The sequence below is a fragment of the Pleurodeles waltl genome, chromosome 3_1, assembly GCF_031143425.1.
Source record: "Pleurodeles waltl isolate 20211129_DDA chromosome 3_1, aPleWal1.hap1.20221129, whole genome shotgun sequence".
NCBI lineage: Eukaryota > Metazoa > Chordata > Amphibia > Caudata > Salamandridae > Pleurodeles > Pleurodeles waltl.
Window position 1 is genome coordinate 935,465,500 of NC_090440.1, and position 18,399 is coordinate 935,483,898.

At 44.6% G+C, this 18,399-nt stretch overlaps 1 protein-coding gene across 4 annotated transcripts in view; it reads left to right on the forward strand.

The window, feature by feature from the left end:
- The window catches only part of STPG1 (sperm tail PG-rich repeat containing 1), a 253,375-nt gene that overhangs the window by 23,976 nt on the left and 211,000 nt on the right, over positions 1–18,399 (forward strand). For 2 of the 4 annotated variants that reach the window (XM_069221308.1, XM_069221306.1), the window contains exon 2: positions 7,439–7,556. The exons of the other annotated variants lie outside the window; for them this stretch is intronic. The gene's annotated coding sequence lies outside the window, so the exon portion shown is untranslated. The remainder of the gene's footprint in view (positions 1–7,438; positions 7,557–18,399) is intronic. 4 annotated transcript variants of the gene reach the window in all.

Sequence of the window (18,399 nt, forward strand, 5' to 3'; positions counted from 1 at the left end):
GTTGAAGATGCAGTTCACTTTTTAAATCTATGCATTAACGGAAATTATGAACTGAGATGCAAAGTAAAGGATTACTTTACAATAAATTCAAACAGCTTATTCAGTTGTTATAGAATCGATTAAATAGGAACTGGTGCATAATATAGTATTATCAGCTTAGAAATGGCAATATATATTATTGGGTGGCTGTGTTTGGTCAAAACAATGAATTAAGAATATGTGATTTAGTCTGTCTTCAATGTTTGTCATTGCACACTGTATTTAATACGCCAACAATAGTGTTTGTTGTGTGGCTATTTCTTTTGAAAATTTTATGTCAAGACCTGAGGCTCTTATTATGCATTCTTTTCTTACTTTATTAGAATAGCAGCAGTCAAGAACTACAGCTTTCAAAGGGCTCAGCAACAAGCTAGCCAATGGGAGCAAAAAAGTAGGCATGTAATGAACCAACAGAGAGCCACCAAGGACCATAGAGTACACCCTTGACTGCAAGCAGCCCTCTTTTCTTGCTGCTCGCAGTCAAGATAAGTAATCTTATTTCATTCTCTTCAACATTGTGTTCATTACTATACTGTTATATTTGGCATTTTACTGTGTTTTTTGCTAATAACATTAGCTCTTCTTCTCCAGGTTCCTTTTCGGTCCTGATGGCGTTTTAACCCCGGTCGCCCCCGTTCCCCCCCTTTCGTTTGTTCTCTGTTTCCTGGCATCTTTCTTGCGTACTACCTAACGGTTGTTCTCCAAGGGTCGCGCCTTCCTTTTTACTCACCGCTATTGTTTGTCTGCATTTTGAGCGTGCTTCACGCTCATTTCGCTCCGCCAATTTAGCGTTTTGTTTCTCCGTGGGACCCTCGTTTTTCTGAGCGCGTCTCCTGGCCACTCGCTCCTCTCTGTTTCCGACTGCATTTACAAATCTGCAGTCGAAGTCTGCTCTTGGGGGCGCGGCCTTCCTCCGCCTACCGCTCCTCACTGGTCATTGCCCTGCTATCCCCACCCCTGAGGGGAGTGTTTTACCTTTCTTGTTTCCTCGTCTGGAGTGCTTCATTGCTTTAACTGTTTCCTGACCACTCCTTTTCTTTAGTTTCTTTAGTCTGCATGGATTCAGACAGTTCTCCCGTCATGCCTGAATTAAATGAGGACGAGGAAGTCTTCAAACAAGATTTGAATATTTTGATTCAGTCCTCTGTTAAACAAGCTTTACAAGCTTCCATGGAAAAATTTCAAAAAACATTGAGAATACTGTCAAACACATGGTATCCAATTCTCTGGCCCATTCTGCGGGGGAAAGCAGAAATTGTAAACAGTCTCTAAAGAGAATTTCTAAAGGCGTTGAAATGACTAGTGAGGTTTCCTCACAACAGATTGAGGACTTGGTTCCTCCCAGGTCTCCTGCTAAGGAGGGGAATATTGCAAAAAATCACAACATCTCTTCTACACTTCATTCCAAATGCAAATTTAAATAAAAGAACACTGATGACACGCCAAAAAAGATTGTTATTTCTAACATTTTGGACACAGATGACGATGACATGCATGATTTATATCATTCTGATATTCCTGATGACAGTTTTCAACTTCCTCTCCTCCAGCTAAATGTCTTAAACTCTCTCTTGCTGATGCTTCTTCTGCCATTGTGGATTCTGATGGAGTCCCGATGTTTGACCCCATTCTAATTCATCACCCCAATTCCACTGAATGGCTTCCTTCTGCTCATGTGGGTGAATATATTTTGTCCCGTCTGCGTCTCCCTCTGCACAAACAAACCCGCGCAAAACTTAAATCTGAGTGTCCAAGACCTTCCTTATCATCCAACTTAACCGCTACTCCTTCCATAGATGAATCGCTAATAACTTTTTTCACCAAGTTTGGCAAGGATCCCCGTAAAGGGGTTGACAAGGCCTGGACAACTTGTCAGGACAAACTCCTTGACGTGGTGGGTCCTCTTGTCCGTATTTTTGACCTGGCTGAGGCAGCCAGATAGGACTACTCATCTATTAACCCTTCAGATCTTCCTCTCTGGATCCAAAGAGCTTTCTGTCTCTTGGGAAAAACCAATTCGGCTATTATTCACAAGAGGAGAAAAAGTTTACTCCTGAAACTGGACCCAAAACTGGCTAACCTGGCTTCCCTTGATCCCGGCATTCAGGCCAACGGAATTTTTTGGGGGGATTCCTTCATTAAGGACCTCAGGTGTTATGTTACGACTTTCTCCTTGATTGACAAAGCGCAACAATCTTTGAAGAAGGCGTTCAACAAGCCTGTTTTTGCACCGGTCGGTAGAGGCAGGAGCCGCTTTACTGGCCGCACCTACCGAAACCAAGGCACAAGAGGCTCCTATAACTACCCCAACAACCAAGAATACAAACCTCAATTCTATCCCCAGAGGTCCTTAGGTTTCCGCAACAGCGGACAACGTTATTCCAGAACCAACAATTCTCAAGGTAAGCCGGTGTTCTGGCCTTCCAGTGGAAGGGCGTTTAAAATATTTCATCCCAAAATGGCACTTAATTACTTCAGATCCTTGGGTTCTAGATACAGTCCAGGGTTATCGCATCAAACTATATTCCCCTCCTTTTCAATCCTTTCTCCCTCCCCATCCAAAATTTTCTCATCTAATGTCTTCCCTCATTATCACAGAGGTTCAGTCTCTCCTAGACAAAAACGCTATCCAACCTTCCATTCCCGATCCGTCGGGATTCATGAGCTCCCTCTTTCTTGTTCACAAGAAGAACAAAAAACTAAGACCGGTAATCAATCTCAAATCATTCAACCAATTCGTAGTTTATCACCATTTCAAAATGGAAACTATAGTCCATCTCAGGGACATTTTACTTCAAAATGACTGGCCAGTAAGACTAGATCTTCAAGATGCCTATTTGACCATTCCTATTCATCCATCTCACAGGAAACTTTTACAAATTCAATGGCTCTCAAAAACTTATCAGTTTTCCTCCCGTCCCTTCGGCCTTTCGTCTGCCCCCTGGTGTTTCACAAAATTGTTGAAACCGGTAGTAGCTCACCTCAGATCTCTAGGTATCAGACTCATAATTTACCTGGACGATATTCTCATCATGCATCAGGATGTGTCATCTCTTCACTCACACCTTCATCTCACAAGTTCTCTTCTCATGGATCTCGGTTTTCTTATAAACCTAGAAAAGTCCATGGTGATCCCTGCTAAAAAAATAGAGTTTTTAGGTTTTCAAATAGATTGCACCTCAGCTACTCTCCATCTTCCTCCCTCAAAGGTTTCTTCGATCATAAAAGAGCTTTTTCAAACACTCCAAAAAGATCTAATTTCTCTCAGATCTCTAGCAAGAGTGGTAGGTCTTCTTTCTTCCTCGATTCAGGCCATTTTTTCCAGGTCATCTACACTACCGCGCCCTACAACTTCTAAAAATCCTACACCTTCGCAAAGGACTCGCCTTTTCCGACCTCATATCACTAGATGCAGAATCTCGGATAGAGATTCAATGGTGGGTTTTCTCATTTAGATGCCTGGAATGGCAGAACTATCTTCCCCTCTGCGCCCGATCTTGTGTTAGAATTAGATGAAAGTCTCACAGGCTGGGGCACCCACTGTGGACCAATATCGACTGGCGGTATATGGTCTACAGAGGAGTCCAAATTGCACATAAACTGTTTAGAGATGCTTGCAAGCTCCTTTGCGATCCAAAGTTTTGCAAAAAACAAGGTTCAGTGTTCTATCCTTCTTCACATGGACAACATATCGGCAGTCCGGTACATAAATCACCTTGGGGGAACCAGATCCAAGCCTTTGGCCCTTCTAGCAAAAAGCCTATGGGAGTTCTGCCTATCCCACAAATTTTCTCTCCTTGCAGAGTATCTACCAGGTTCCCAGAATGCTATAGCGGATTGGCACTCCCGCCATCTCAAGGATACCAGCGATTGGAAACTTCATCCATCTTTCTTTCAAATCCTCCTGAACAAATGGGTCCCTTCCGCATAGATCTCTTTGCCTCTCGGCTCAAATTCCAACTTCCGCTCTTCTTCAGTTGGCACCCGATCCGCTGGCATTGTCAACAGATGCATTTCTTCAGGATTGTTCCCAATCGCTCAACTATGCTTTTCCTCCGTTCATTTGAATCAACAGAGTTTTAGCCCAAGTCAGACGTCAGAAAGCCTCTCTGGTCACCGTGGTTCCCTTCTGGCAGTCCCAGGTTTGCTTCCCTCCTTTTCTCAAATTATTGACAGACTTTCCTCTCCTCCTCCCAGTTTTTCCGTCTCTCCTTCTAGATCTGTACGTATCTCCCCACAATCTAATTCTCAGCAATTTGTTAACTCTTTCAGCGTGGAGGGTCTCGGGATGGCCCAACAAACCACACTTATTTTGGCAGAGGCTTCAGACCTCATTAATAACGCCTGCGCTCCCGGCACAAAGAAAGCCTACAGATTAGCCTGGTCTCTTTGGACAGGCTAGTGTGTGGGAAAATGTATCAATTTATTCATTAACTTCTTAGTGGCCCAGGCCAGTTCAGGTAAGTCTTACAGAACTATAAATCTCTACAGATCCGCTATCTCCATGCATCATCTTCATATTAATGGCAAACCAGTGGGAGAACATCCTTTAATCTGTCACCTTCTGAAGGGAGTAAAACTATCTAAGCCTCCTGCTTCCAAATACTCCTATTTATGGGACGTATCCCTTGTCTTAAATTGGTTCCTTGCATGGCCGGATAATCCAGATCTTTCTATGAAAATGCTTTCATCTAAGCTAACCATGTTGTTGTGTTTAATCTTCATTAAATGTGTCTCTGTTGTTAAAGCCTTAGATGTTTCTTCTCGCCAATTTATGCCTACAGGTGTTTTATTTCATATTTCGAAACTCACAAAAACCTACCTACATTCAGTCTTCCATTCCTTTTTCCCTGACAAGCTAAACCTTTGTGTGGGTCTCTCTCTAAACGAACATGAAAAAAGAACTCTCAACCTCAGAATGTCCTCTCTCCATCAACTTCTAATTTCCTTTCGTAAACCCCATAAACCAGTCTCTTTAGACACGTTAGCCCGTTGGGTCAGATGGGTTATGTCCTTAGCGGGTATAGATATTTCCACCTTTGGGGCCCATTCTTCCAGGGGAGCAATGGCTTCTAAAGCTTTTTCTATGGGCTCCAGTTTAGAGGACATTCTCAGGTCGGCCGATTGGTCTAATGATAATGTTTTTAAAACTTTTTACTCTAAACCTGCAAAAACTGCAACTTCTTTGGTAATTGATAAGCTTTAAACTTGGATAATAAGAGCCTCCGGTCTTGACATTAAATGTAGATTTTCCTAGTAATTTATTAAGGAAAGTCTTAATTTTATTAAAGACACGGAGGCGAGTATTATCCCACCGCTACTTCTACTAATATGTATTTTTATTTTCACTCCCAGCGACTCGAGCATTGCCTCCTTCATCAGGATGATGCCAGACTTTCTTCGTCCTCTAATTACTGTTCTGGACCTCAGTATCCTCAAATCCTTTTCCCTCAAGACTTTTGCTCTCCTCTGAGTTACGCCTGGATTGTTTTCTGTTGTCAAGACTTGCTATCTTTCATCCTCGCTTTGGCAATTATTGGATCAATTTTTCCTTTGTTTTATGACTCTGTTTGACCTGCTCACTCAAGAAAAGATTGTTGCTTGCAGTCAAGGGTGTACTCTATGGTCCTTGGTGGCTCTCTGTTGGTTCAGTACATGCCTACTTTTTTGCTCCCATTGGCTAGCCTTTTGCTGAGCCCTTTGGGAGCTGTAGTTCTTGACTGCTGTTATTCTAATAAAGTAAGAAGAGAATGCATAATACTTGCCTCCGTGTCTTTAATAAAATTAAGACTTTCCTTCATAAATGACTAGGAAAATCTAGATGATCAACAGATTACGTGTATGTGGACGTGATGCATGGTGAAGCCTCTCAGTTCAACACCGGCCCTGCGAGTTGCTTGAGGAATGCATTCTGAATTGTACAAAAATGTTATATATTTATATATATATATATATATATATATATATATATATATATATATATATATATATGCAAAACACAAAGGAGAACTCTGGGAAGTTCCCAATTTTAGGTGGAGAGCTGCTCTAGTAAGGAGCACCCTGCAACACCAGCAACACTCTAGATTTGCTCACCTCAAATGTCTGCTTATCTAGCAAAGTCTTTAAGCATAGGATTAGCACAGTGCTATCCTCGCCGAGCTAGATAGTGACAAAGTCTTTTGCCATTTATACAGCAAAGTCTTTAAGCATAGGATTGACATAGTGTCATCCTTGCAGAGCTGTAAAATGACAAAAGCCATTTACCACTCCAGGCACAGTATTACAGCTTTGGACTGGTCAAATACCGTCCAAGCCAACCTGGAATGAGTAAAGCAACCCCTGACACGTGTTTCGCTCTCATTAGAGCTCTTCAGAGGGGTATAGCTTTGTCCAGACACAAGGGAGCACCCAGTATAAGTCAAACCAAGGCCCTTTCAGGGTTAGAGTGACGCATAAATTATGCAAAACACAAAGGAGAACTCTGGGAAGTTCCCAATTTTAGGTGGAGAGCTGCTCTAGTAAGGAGCACCCTGCAACACCAGCGACACTCTAGATTTGCTCACCTCAAATGTCTGCTTATCTAGCAAATTCTTTAAGCATAGGATTAGCACAGTGCTATCCTCGCCGAGCTAGATAGTGACAAAGTCTTTTGCCATTTATACAGCAAAGTCTTTAAGCATAGGATTGACATAGTGTCATCCTTGCCGAGCTGTAAAATGACAAAAGCCATTTACCATAAAGACTTTGCTAGATAAGCAGACATTTGAGGTGAGCTAATCTAGAGTGTCGCTGGTGTTGCAGGGTGCTCCTTACTAGAGCAGCTCTCCACCTAAAATTGGGAACTTCCCAGAGTTCTCCTTTGTGTTTTGCATAATTTATGCGTCACTCTAACCCTGAAAGGGCCTTGGTTTGAGATATATATATATATATATATATATATATGTATATATTTATTTATTTTCACTGAAATAAACAAAGGTTACCTGGACATTATAGTTAGGTTCTGAATTTCTGAATTTACTCGCACAAAACCATAGAAATTCAGCAATTATAGTTATGGTCAACCCAAGTAATTATAACCAGGGTCACTGGAATTATGTGGCATGAGAGGGTCAAATTGTGCAGCAGGAAAAGGTAAATTATGTGGCATAATGCAGCACACTTTGTAATAATATCACTTCATTATTTCAACATTTTTAAACTTGATAACACTGTCCGGGTATTGGTTGCACCTTGTTAGTACCATTTTAATACCCAAACATAGCAATAAGCAACAGAAATGTGACCAGTCCAGTTTTGCAAAGGGCCTTTCACTGTGCTGCAACATGGGTCACTGCACTTTTAGTAACCTTTGAACCGTTGGAGCTAGAAACCTTTTTCTTTTTGTTAAAATCTGCAGGCACTGTGGCAGATGATTGAATATGTGGCATATGTGGCAAATCTGTAAGTATGTGAAAATTGTCGCAGCAACACAATCGCATAATTCTGGTGGCCCTGACTATAACGCGCGCCCTAAGGTAACTATAACTCTTGCGCCCACCGTGCAGTTTTCTCATCAATAATTTTATTGCAAATATTGCTGTGATAATATCAATGATACCAAAGAAGGTGATGTAATATGTGGAGTAATTAGCTGTGCATGCTGAAGGCATGAGTTATAGTTACCTTAGGGGTCAAATAATAGTTACTTGAGTTAACCATAACTATAACTGCAGAATTTCTATGTTTTGGTGCAAGTAGATTCAGAGCCTAGCTGTAATGTCCTTGTACCCTTTGTTTTTTTTTCTGTGAATTTCTATGTTGTTTTAGCATGCCCACATGTAAACATAACCAGCGCCTATGGCTAGGCCAGATGGCCAACCCTCCTGCATGGACCCAAACCCAAGCTACGCACAGCCTTCAGCCATGCGCAGCACAAAGGCCATGCGCAGGATGAGGTTGGATGCAGTGGGTGGTTTTTTTCCAATTTTTCTCTGGAGCCGCCGATCCACTTTTTTTGCCCATGAGGGGTCCATAAGGGACCCCTCTATGTGCCCTATTGGGTCGGGATAACTGTATCCTGACCCCTTATGTGTTTTTGCACTCTTCTTTTCCCACTCCCAGTCGATGCAACAAACAAAATGGCAGCTGCAACTTTATTGTCTGGTTGCGGCCAGCCAATCAGGACCTTGCTTTTCCTCCAGATGGATCCAGATCCCCCGGGGATCCGCATCACTATATATCTGTATTTTTAAAACTCTAATATTGCAGAGACTTCTGAATGGATTTACACCAAATCACCAAAAGCCTGCTTTCTAGACCAAGAGCTAGCTTTCTGCCAAATTTGGGGTAATTCCGTCTAGCGGTTCAGGCTGTAGTTGTGTTCAAAACCCTATGGGAAAATGCATGGGGAAAACCTGCTGTGGGACCCCTCCTTTTTCTTGGCCCCTGCTTGACGGATCATCCCGAAACTTTCAACACAGCAGCTGAACTGACTGAGGTGTAAGTTTTGGCAATTTCATGAACAATTATCAAGCGGTGCCAAAGTTATTGGCAAAACAAAAATGGTCTTCGTATGAAAACTAGGTCCTAACTATAGCTACCTACTGGGGACCATATGGGTATATATATTCCATCCCAAACAATAAAAAACCGCGTAACTCGGCGCCCTCTCACAGGCAGCAAAGACAAGGGTCACGGAACCCTTAAAAATAAACGTACAAGTACCCACTTACGGAAAAAGGTCTCTGCCGCACACGTGTCCAATAACTTGTTTCTTTATTTGGCAAACAGAAAAAAACTCAACGCGTTTTGGCAGTCCTCGCTGCCTTGTTCACGAATAGTCCTTATTCCTACTTCTATTTCCATATATTCTTTCCCTAATACCAATAACATAAAAAACGGACTACATTTGTTATTGCAAATACGGCGGCCATCTTAAACTTATATATTTTATCAAATTAAATGTGTATTTCCCAACATTTTTCACAAATTGTTAATTCAAACGTCCTTATGTAAAAATCATTAATCTTTTTCTTTCTTTCAGATTCCCTTATTTCATTACATCATACTCAATAATATTTCTTTACATATAAAAATGTAAAAATAAATCTATTACTGAACCAGAAGATCATTCATAATACTTCACCTATATCTTTTGTGATATAATAGCTCTTCCACATTTCCATACCTCATCTATACAATACAATACAAAAAAGAAGAAAAATAGAATTGAGAGCTATATTTTGGGAAAAAACAACATTTACAAAAGGCTCATATTCAATGAATATCAAATTCTTAATTATAATGTTCGCACTCCTTAACCCGATAATCATGAGCTATGGAAAGGCTGAGTTATAGTTAATGTGGTGTGGCTAGTGATGCGTATAGAGTGTTCCGGAGTTGAGTGTCATACAGTCACAGTGGAGTGTGTACAACTGAATACTAGAGTACAGTGAAGTGTAGTGTATCACAGAGTACAGTGGGGTAAAGTGTGGTGGAGTTGTGTATCCATAACTGCATGGTGTTTCTTAGAGTGGAGTAAAGTGTTGTAGAGTGGTATAGAGTTGAGTTGAGTGCTGTACAGTGGCAGGACCTTGGAGGATCAGAGTGTTGTACAGTGGAGTATAGGGGCCTACAGTGTAGTACAGTGTTGTACAGTGGAATAGAATGTTGTAGAGTGCACTTTTATATAGCACAGTTGTAGGGTGAGTGACATACATTGGAGTGTCAGACACAGGCCTAGAGTGGGATAGACTGATGTGCAGTGGAGTCGAGTTGGGGGGGTGTAGCATTCAGTGAACTAAAGTGTCAGATAGTTGAGTGGCACCTCATACAGTACAGTGCCATGCAGTTGGGTAATAGTGGCATAGCATAGAGTGAAGTAAAGTGTAATAGAGTGGAGTGGTGTGTCGTGCAGTGGAATATTATGCTGTGTCATAGAGTGTGGGAAACTGTTGTAGAATGGAGTGGAGTGGCATAGAGTAGAATCCAGTGTTGCAGACTGGAGTGAGGTAGTGTGTGGTAGAGTGTGGCACAGTGGAGTGGCATAAAGTGTTGTAGAGTTGAGTGGCATACAGTGCCATTGAGTGAAGTGGCATAGAGAGTGAAGTAGTGGAGTACAGTCAAGTATAGTAGAGTGTGTTATGGAGTAGAGAGGAGTAAATTCCGGAGGAGTGGCATAGAGGGAGTTGCTTACAGTACCATAGAGTGGAGTACAGATTGGTAGAGTGGCATACATTGGACTACAGTGTTTTTGTAGTGACAGAGCCTGAAGTACAGTGTTGTATGCGGAATATGGAGTGGAATAGAATTTGGTAGCATGGGGGACATAGAGTGTCATACAGTTGAGTAGAGGTTCATAGAGAGGAGTAGACTCAAGTGGTATTGACTGGAGTGGTGTAGAGTGCAGTGTTGTACAGTGTTGTGTTACAGAGTATTGTATTGTACAGTATGGGGTGTACAGTGTCATGGCGTAGTGTAAAGCGGAGTGGCATAGAGTAGAGTGGCATAAACTGGAATAGTGTATATTGGAGTGCCGTACAGTTGAGCAGGGTGCAGTGCAGTGGCATACAGTGGAATGGTGTACAGTGGAGGGGCATATGGTGGAACAGCATAGAATGGAGGGCATGCAGTGGACATGCTTAGAGGAAAATAGCATAGAGTATAGTAGCCTACAGTGGAGTGGCATATAGTGGAGTATTCTAGACTGGAGTGGCATAGTGTGGAGTGGAATGCAGTGGAATAGCATAGATTGAAGTGCTGTAGAATGGAATAGCATAGAGTGGAATAACGTACAGTGAAGTAGACTACAGTGTAGTAGCATACAGTGGAGTGGCATACAGTAGAGTGGGGTACATTAACATAGCATAGAATAGAGCGGCATAGAGTGTAATTGCATACAGCGTAATAGCTTAGAGTAGATTGGTGTAAAATGTCAAAAAAACAAAAACATTTATAAAGCGCGCTACTCACCCGTGAGGGTCTCAAGGCGCTAGGGGGAGGGGGTTACTGCTGCTCGAAAAGCCAGGTCTTGAGTTGCCTCCGGAATGCGAGGTGGTCCTGGGTGGTCCTGAGGTTGGTGGGGAGGGAATTCCATGTCTTGGCCGCCAGGTAGGAGAAGGATTTCCCACCTGCCGTGGTGCGGCAGATGCGAGGGACGGCTTCTAGTGCGAGGTTGGCGGATCGAAGTTGATGGGTGGGCGTGTAGAAACTGAGGCGCCGGTTGAGGTATTCGGGTCCCTTGTAGTGGAGGGCTTTGTGTGCGTGGGAGAGGAGCCGGAAGGTGATCCTTTTGTTGACGGGAAGCCAGTGCAGGTGTCTCAGGTGGGCGGAAATGTGGCTGTTGCGGGGTATGTCGAGGACGAGGTTGGCGGAGGCGTTTTGTATTCGCTGCAGATGTTTCTGGAGTTTGGCGGTGGTTCCTGCGTATAGGGTGTTACCATAGTCCAGGCGGCTCATGACGAGGGCGTGGGTCACAGTCTTTCTGGTGTTGGCGGGGATCCAATGGAAGATCTTTCGGAGCATGCGGAGGGTGAGGAAGCAGGAGGATGATACGGCGTTGACTTGTTTGGTCATGGTGAGAAGTGGGTCCAGGATGAATCCGAGGTTGCGTGCGTGGTCTGAGGGGGTTGGTGCGGTGCCAAGGGCCGTGGGCCACCAGGAGTCGTCCCAGGCGGACGGGGTGTTTCCGAGGATGAGGACTTCCGTTTTGTCTGAGTTCAGTTTCAGGCGGCTGAGTTTCATCCATTCTGCAACATCTTTCATTCCATCTTGCAGGTTGGTCTTGGCGCTGGTGGGGTCCTTGGTGAGGGAAAGTATCAGCTGAGTGTCGTCTGCGTAGGAGGTGATGTTGATGTTGTGTTTGCGTACGATGTCGGCGAGGGGGCTCATGTAGACATTGAAGAGAGTCGGGCTGAGCGAGGAGCCTTGTGGGACGCCACAGATGATCTCGGTGGGGTCTGAGCGGAACGGTGGGAGGTAGTTGGAGAGGAAGGAGGTGATCCAGTCCAGGGCCTGTCCTTGGATACCGGTGGAGCAGAGGTGGGATATTAGGGTTCGGTGGCAGTCGAAGGCAGCCGAGAGGTCGAGGAGGATGAGGGCGACTGTTTCTCTGTTGTCCATCAGAATTCTGATGTCGTCTGTGACTGAGATGAGGGCGGTTTCTGTGCTGTGATTGGCTCGGAATCCGGACTGGGAGGGGTCGAGTAGGTTGTTTTCTTCAAGGAAGTTGGTAAGTTGCTTGTTGACGGTCTTCTCTATGACTTTGGCAGGGAAAGGGAGGAGCGAGATGGGGCGGAAGTTCTTCAGGTCGCTGGGGTCCGCCGTAGGTTTCTTCAGTAGGGCGTTGACTTCTGCGTGTTTCCAGCTCTCGTGGAAGGTGGCAGACGCAAACGAGCTGTTGATGATGGTCTGGAGATGCGGGGCAATGATGTCGTCGGCTTTGTTGAAGATGAAGTGTGGGCAGGGGTCCGAGGGGGCACCGGAGAGGATGGAGTTCATGGTAGCGTTGGTCTCTTCCGTGCTGATGCGAGTCCAGGCGTTGAGGGTGATGGCTGGGGTTGTAAGTTCTGTGGTGGTTGGCTGGGTCTGGTGTCCGAAGCTGTCGTGTAGGTCGGTGATCTTACGATGGAACAAGGTGGCGAGGGAGTTGCAGAGGTCTTGTGAGGGCGTTGGCGTTAGGATTGGAGAGCTCTTTGACAATGTTGAAGAGTTCTTTGCTGTTGTGAGTGTTCTTGTCCAGTCTGTCAGTGAAGAAAGTTCTTTTGGTGGCGCGGATCAGTTGGTGGTGTTCGCGGGTGGCGTTTTTGAGGGCAGACATGTTTTCTGCGGTGTGGTCCTTGCGCCAGGCTTTCTCGAGGGTGCAGCAGTTTTTTTTAGATTCCTTGAGGGTGTCTGTGAACCAAAGAGGTTTCCTGGTGTTGGTCTGTCTTGGGAGGCGTCTGAGGGGTGCGAGGTTGTCTGCGCAGTTGGTGAATCACTGCATGAGGCTGAGGGCTGCGTCGTTGGGGTCGGTGGAGAGGGTGGGTTGGTTGTCGCTGAGAGTGGAGAGAAGCTGTGTAAAATGTGGTAGTGTACAGTGCAGTGGCATATAGTGGAGTCACGTACCGTGGAGTAGCGTACAGTGGAGTGGCATAGAGTGTAATAACGAACAGTGAAGTAGCACACAGTGGAGTCGCATACGGTGGAGTAGCTTAGAGTGCAGTGTTGTATAGTGGAGTGACATACAGTAGAATAGTGTACAGTGGAGTAGAATACAGTGGAGTGGTGTTCAGTGGAGTGGCATAGACTGGAGTGGCATACAGTGGAGTAGCGTTGGCCTACAGTGGAGTAGTGTACAGTGGAATAGCCTACAGTAGAGTGGCATATAGTGGAGTGGCATAAACTGGAGTAGCGTATATGAGCAGTGGCATAGAGTGAAATTGCATAGATTGGAGTGTTGTACAGTGTACTGGCATACAGTGGAATAGCGCTTAGTGGCGTTATGTACAATGGAATGGCTTAGAGTGGAATAGCGTAGAGTGGGGTAGTGTGCAGTGAAGTGGCAGTACAGTGGCCATGACTGGAGTGGCATATAGTGGAGTATGGTATAGTGAAATAACATACAGTGGAGTGTAGTAGAGTGGGGTGGCATACAGTGGAATAGCATAGAGTGAAGTGGTGTATAGTGGACTGCAATACAGTGGAATAGCGTAGATTGTAGTGGCGTACAATAGAGTGGTGTAGAGTGGAATAGCATAGAGTGGAGAAGCGGATAGTGGCGTGGCTCACAGTGGAGTGGCACACTCTGGAGTAGTGTAAAGTGGAATAGCATAGAGTGGAGTGGTGTAGTGTTGAGTTGTATACAATGAAATAGCGGAGAGTGCATTGAGTACAGTGTATAAGTGAAGAGTGGAGTAGGGTAGAGTAGAATGGCATACAGTGGATTGGCCTACAGTGTAATTGTGTACAGTTAAATCACGTAGAGTGGGGTGGCGTACAATGGAACAACGTAGAGTGGAGAAGGTTTGAATGGTGTAAAATTGAGTGTCAGGGTGGAGTGACGTAAAGTGGAATAGCATAGAGTGGAGTGGCGTAGAGTGGAGTGGCATATGGTGGAGCGGCGTAAAGTGGAGTAGCGTACTTTGGAGTAGCATACAATGGACCAGCGTAAAGTGGAGTGTTGTAGAGTGGACTGGCATACAGTGGAATAACGTAGAGTAGAGTGCCGTACAGTTGAGTGGCATACAGTAGAATAGAGTGTAGCAGCGTAACGTCTAGTGGCGTATAGTGGAGTGTAGCAGACTTGTGTGTCCTGGAGTAGAGTGATGCAGAGTGGAGTGGCGTACCATTAAGTGGGGTCTAGCTATAGATTAAATATGTCAGGAATGTACAATTGGGTGTGTGGATTAACATAAGAAATCGATTTGGGCTGCCTTGTGTTTGTTCTAGTTTACCTTGTAACACAGGGCCCGGCACGATGGCCTTGTGTTGCTTTCCAAATGTCATGTAAGTCTTATTTTGCCCATGCAAGACTATACGTGACACAAGGGTAATGCAATACAATAATGCACCAGGAAATTGCTTATATATTGTGCCATGGTATACTGCATTAAGTTTGCTGTATACCACTGTACATGCCAATGATAAGGCAGTATATAATTGGCTAATAGCTGCCTTTACTAAAGTAGAAGGCAGGGATATTTTTTAATACACTTTACCTGTGTTCTGGATTAGGGCCTTCATTATAAGTAAGCAGTAGGTTTTATTATTATTTCCACTTTAAAAAAGTTTTATTAGGAATGGAAATTAATGTATCCTTTTCTATATATTTTTTTTAAAGTTTACGGACTACCATAGTTGTACCTAGAAAATACCTTTTTTTTAAAATGAAATGTACCTTAAAAAATTGTAAGTTGTGCAGTAATTTCTCGATATTTCAGCGGTACTCTGTTCACTTTTTATTAAGTCTGTAAAAATAAAAAAGTACACTGTAGTGCACTATATTTGTGAAAAAGAGTGTATTAAAGTGTTTTTACATTTTTTTAGATAGCGTGGTACCTCCTTGGAAGAAACGTGGTACTCTGTGACAGTTTTTTAAAGTATACAGAAACTATATATAGCATTTTTCCCCACCTATTACCCCTTAAATCAACTGGTAATAGGTAGGGGAAAATTAACAAACCTAATACTTAAATATATCTAAGCCCCTATCTGAAAGCACAGGGAAAGTAGCCTTAAAACCAACATGGCTGCCTTTAACTTTTGTGAAACGCAGTCCTTTTGGGTACTCCAGATAAGTAAGGCATTTTCTTTATAACTTTGACCCAGTTTGACAAATCTCCATTGAACTTTCCAAAGAAAATATATGTTGACTCTAGGTACATCATTGCAAACTTCAGGCAGATGTGTCAAGTGGGACCAATAAAACAAAGGTTTGTAAGGTGTTATTTCCCCTTTTCATTTCTAGAGGACTTTTTGCTCGTCGATATAGAACAGTGATACTCAAAGTATGGCCTGGGAGCTGTGTGCATCCCTCGTGACCATTACATGCTGCCCCTGACCAACAGCAGCACTGGGCTTTTGTTCACCCAACTCAGCACTGACATTAAACACTGACCAATAAAAACAAAGGTTTGTAAGGTTTTATTTCCCATTTTAATTTCCATTAGCTAATCACGTAATGACTTGCCAGGACTAGGTACCACAGTACTGCCGCGAAATATAGCGAAATTACAGCAGCAATAGATATCACTAGGTTAAAATACCTTATAAGTAAAAAAAATACCTTACTTATCTGTACTACCCAAAAGGATCACCTACACACCATAATCTATATTCCGGCCAAATTTAATTCCAATCCATTCAGCTGTTTTCGTGCCACACGTACAAAGTCAGTGGAAAATGCATTGGTGCCAAAATGTGTTTTGGGTCGCACTTTTTTTCTTTGTACCCCCTTGACGAATTGCCTGGCAACTAAGGTTTGTAAGGTGTTATTTCCCATTTTCATTTCCAGAGGGCTTTTTGCTCTCTGATATAGAGCAGTGATACTCAAAGTATGGCCTGGGAGCTGTGTGCAGCCCTCGTGACCAGGACATGCTGCCCCTGACCAACAGCAGCAATGGCAATTAAATAGATGTTAAATATAGAGGCAAGTCTTTAATTAAAGATTTATTGAAGGTAAAGAATGGAAGTAACTAGGTAGTCATGCACCACTTAACTTTAGGAACCTTCAGTTTCAAAGTCATCTTGTAGCAAAAATGTAAAAATATGATTCTCTTCAAATTCAAAACGTGTATTTCATTAGCATGCAGAACCATTTCACCTCAGTATATCAGAATGTATCTGTGCATTGAGAAGTATTTTTTAAGTGATAGATTTCAAAAATGAATTTGAAAACATTAAGGTGGTCATTACGACCCTGGCGGACGGTGTTAAAGGTGCGGTAATACCGCAAACAGGCCGGCGGACAAAAAAAGGGAATCATGACCCTGGGGGAAACCGCCAACAAAGACAGCCACTTTAACACACCGCCCGCCATGGCGGTACAGACAAGCAGCGCGGCGGTTACCGCCAACAGACAGGCGGGAGACAATGTACTGCCCGCACTATTACAACCCGCCAATCCGCCACCTTTTCCGGGGCGGATGCACCGCAGATAAAAACACGGCGGAAACAGCTTTTGCTATGGGAAACACCAAACCCACCAAACCCACCAAACACCCCCACCCCCACCCCCACCCTCCCATATCCCAACATACACACCAATGCAGTCACAAAAATCACAGTAACAACCCACAATCCCCCCGGAAGAATGCAAAGACAATGCTGAATTCGGGCAAACATTGTAATGTGCCAATATACATGTCATACAAAAATATACAGATATACATATCTCAAAATCCCTCTTATTTACACATACAATCCGAGAAGTAGTGCAGATATGTACACAACAATGTCCGTGCACCAACAGTCCAAAAATGCATGGGCGAGGCCCACAATTGATACCTGACCAAAATCGGAGAGAACACTGCCGGGGCATCAGATAGAAACACTACAGGCACCTCAGGGGGAAGGGAAGGGGGGGCACCTCATCCAGATGAATGCGAAGCCAGATCCACGACGGGGCTCCGTGCCCATTGATGTATCCTTGGGAGTGCAAAGCCACAGTCTCTCAAGTCTCTACAGTGGGTGGTTTGCCCACTGTGCCATCCTGGGGAGTGCAAAGCCACAGTCTCTCAAGTCTCTACAGTGGGTGGTTTGCCCACTGTGCCATCCTGGGGAGTGCAAAGCCACAGTCTCTCAAGTCTCTACAGTGGGTGGTTTGCCCACTGTGCCATCCTGGGGAGTGCAAAGCCACAGTCTCTCAAGTCTCTACAGTGGGTGGTGTGCCCACTGTGCCATCCTGGGGAGTGCAAAGCCACAGTCTCTCAAGTCTCTACAGTGGGTGGGTTGCCCACTGTGCCATCCTGGGGAGTGCAAAGCCACAGTCTCTCAAGTCTATACAGTGGGTGGGTTGCCCACTGTGCCATCCTGGGGAGTGCAAAGCCACAGTCTCTCAAGTAGATACAGGTCTCCACTGGTTGTGGAGGGGGACTGGTGCCCAGACTGGATGAGTCTCCACGTGAAAGTACCTGCCCTATCACTGTCCCAGCTGCACATGGGATAAGGATGCCTGATGTGGTGGTCCATTTATTCAGCGGTGCTTTGCCATGGCGGTCTTTGCCCTGTTCAGCGGTGCTTTGACATGGCGTTTCAGGACTGTTCAGCGGCGCTTTGCCATGGCGGTCTTTGCCCTGTTCAGCGTTGCTTTGCCATGGCTGTCTTTGCCCTGTTCAGCGGTGCTTTGCCATGGCGGTCTTTGCCCTGTTCAGCGGTGCTTTGACATGGCGGTTCAGGACTGTTCAGCGGCGGTGCTTTGCCATGGCGGTCTTTGCCCTGTTCAGCGGTGCTTTGACATGGCGGTCTTTGCCCTGTTCAGCGGTGCTTTGCCATGGCGGTCTTTGCCCTGTTCAGCGGTGCTTTGACATGGCGTTTCAGGACTGTTCAGCGGTGCTTTGCCATGGCGGTCTTTGCCCTGTTCAGCGGTGCTTTGACATGGCGGTCTTTGCCCTGTTCAGCGGTGCTTTGCCATGGCGGTCTTTGCCCTGTTCAGCGGTGCTTTGACATGGCGTTTCAGGACTGTTCAGCGGTGCTTTGCCATGGCGGTCTTTGCCCTGTTCAGCGGTGCTTTGCCATGGCGGTCTTTGCCCTGTTCAGCGGTGCTTTGACATGGCGTTTCAGGACTGTTCAGCGGTGCTTTGACATGGCGGTTCTGATACAGACATTGGTGTGTGGCATGACGATCTCTACACTGGGCATTGGTGTGTGGCATGACGATCTCTACACTGGGCATTGGTGTGT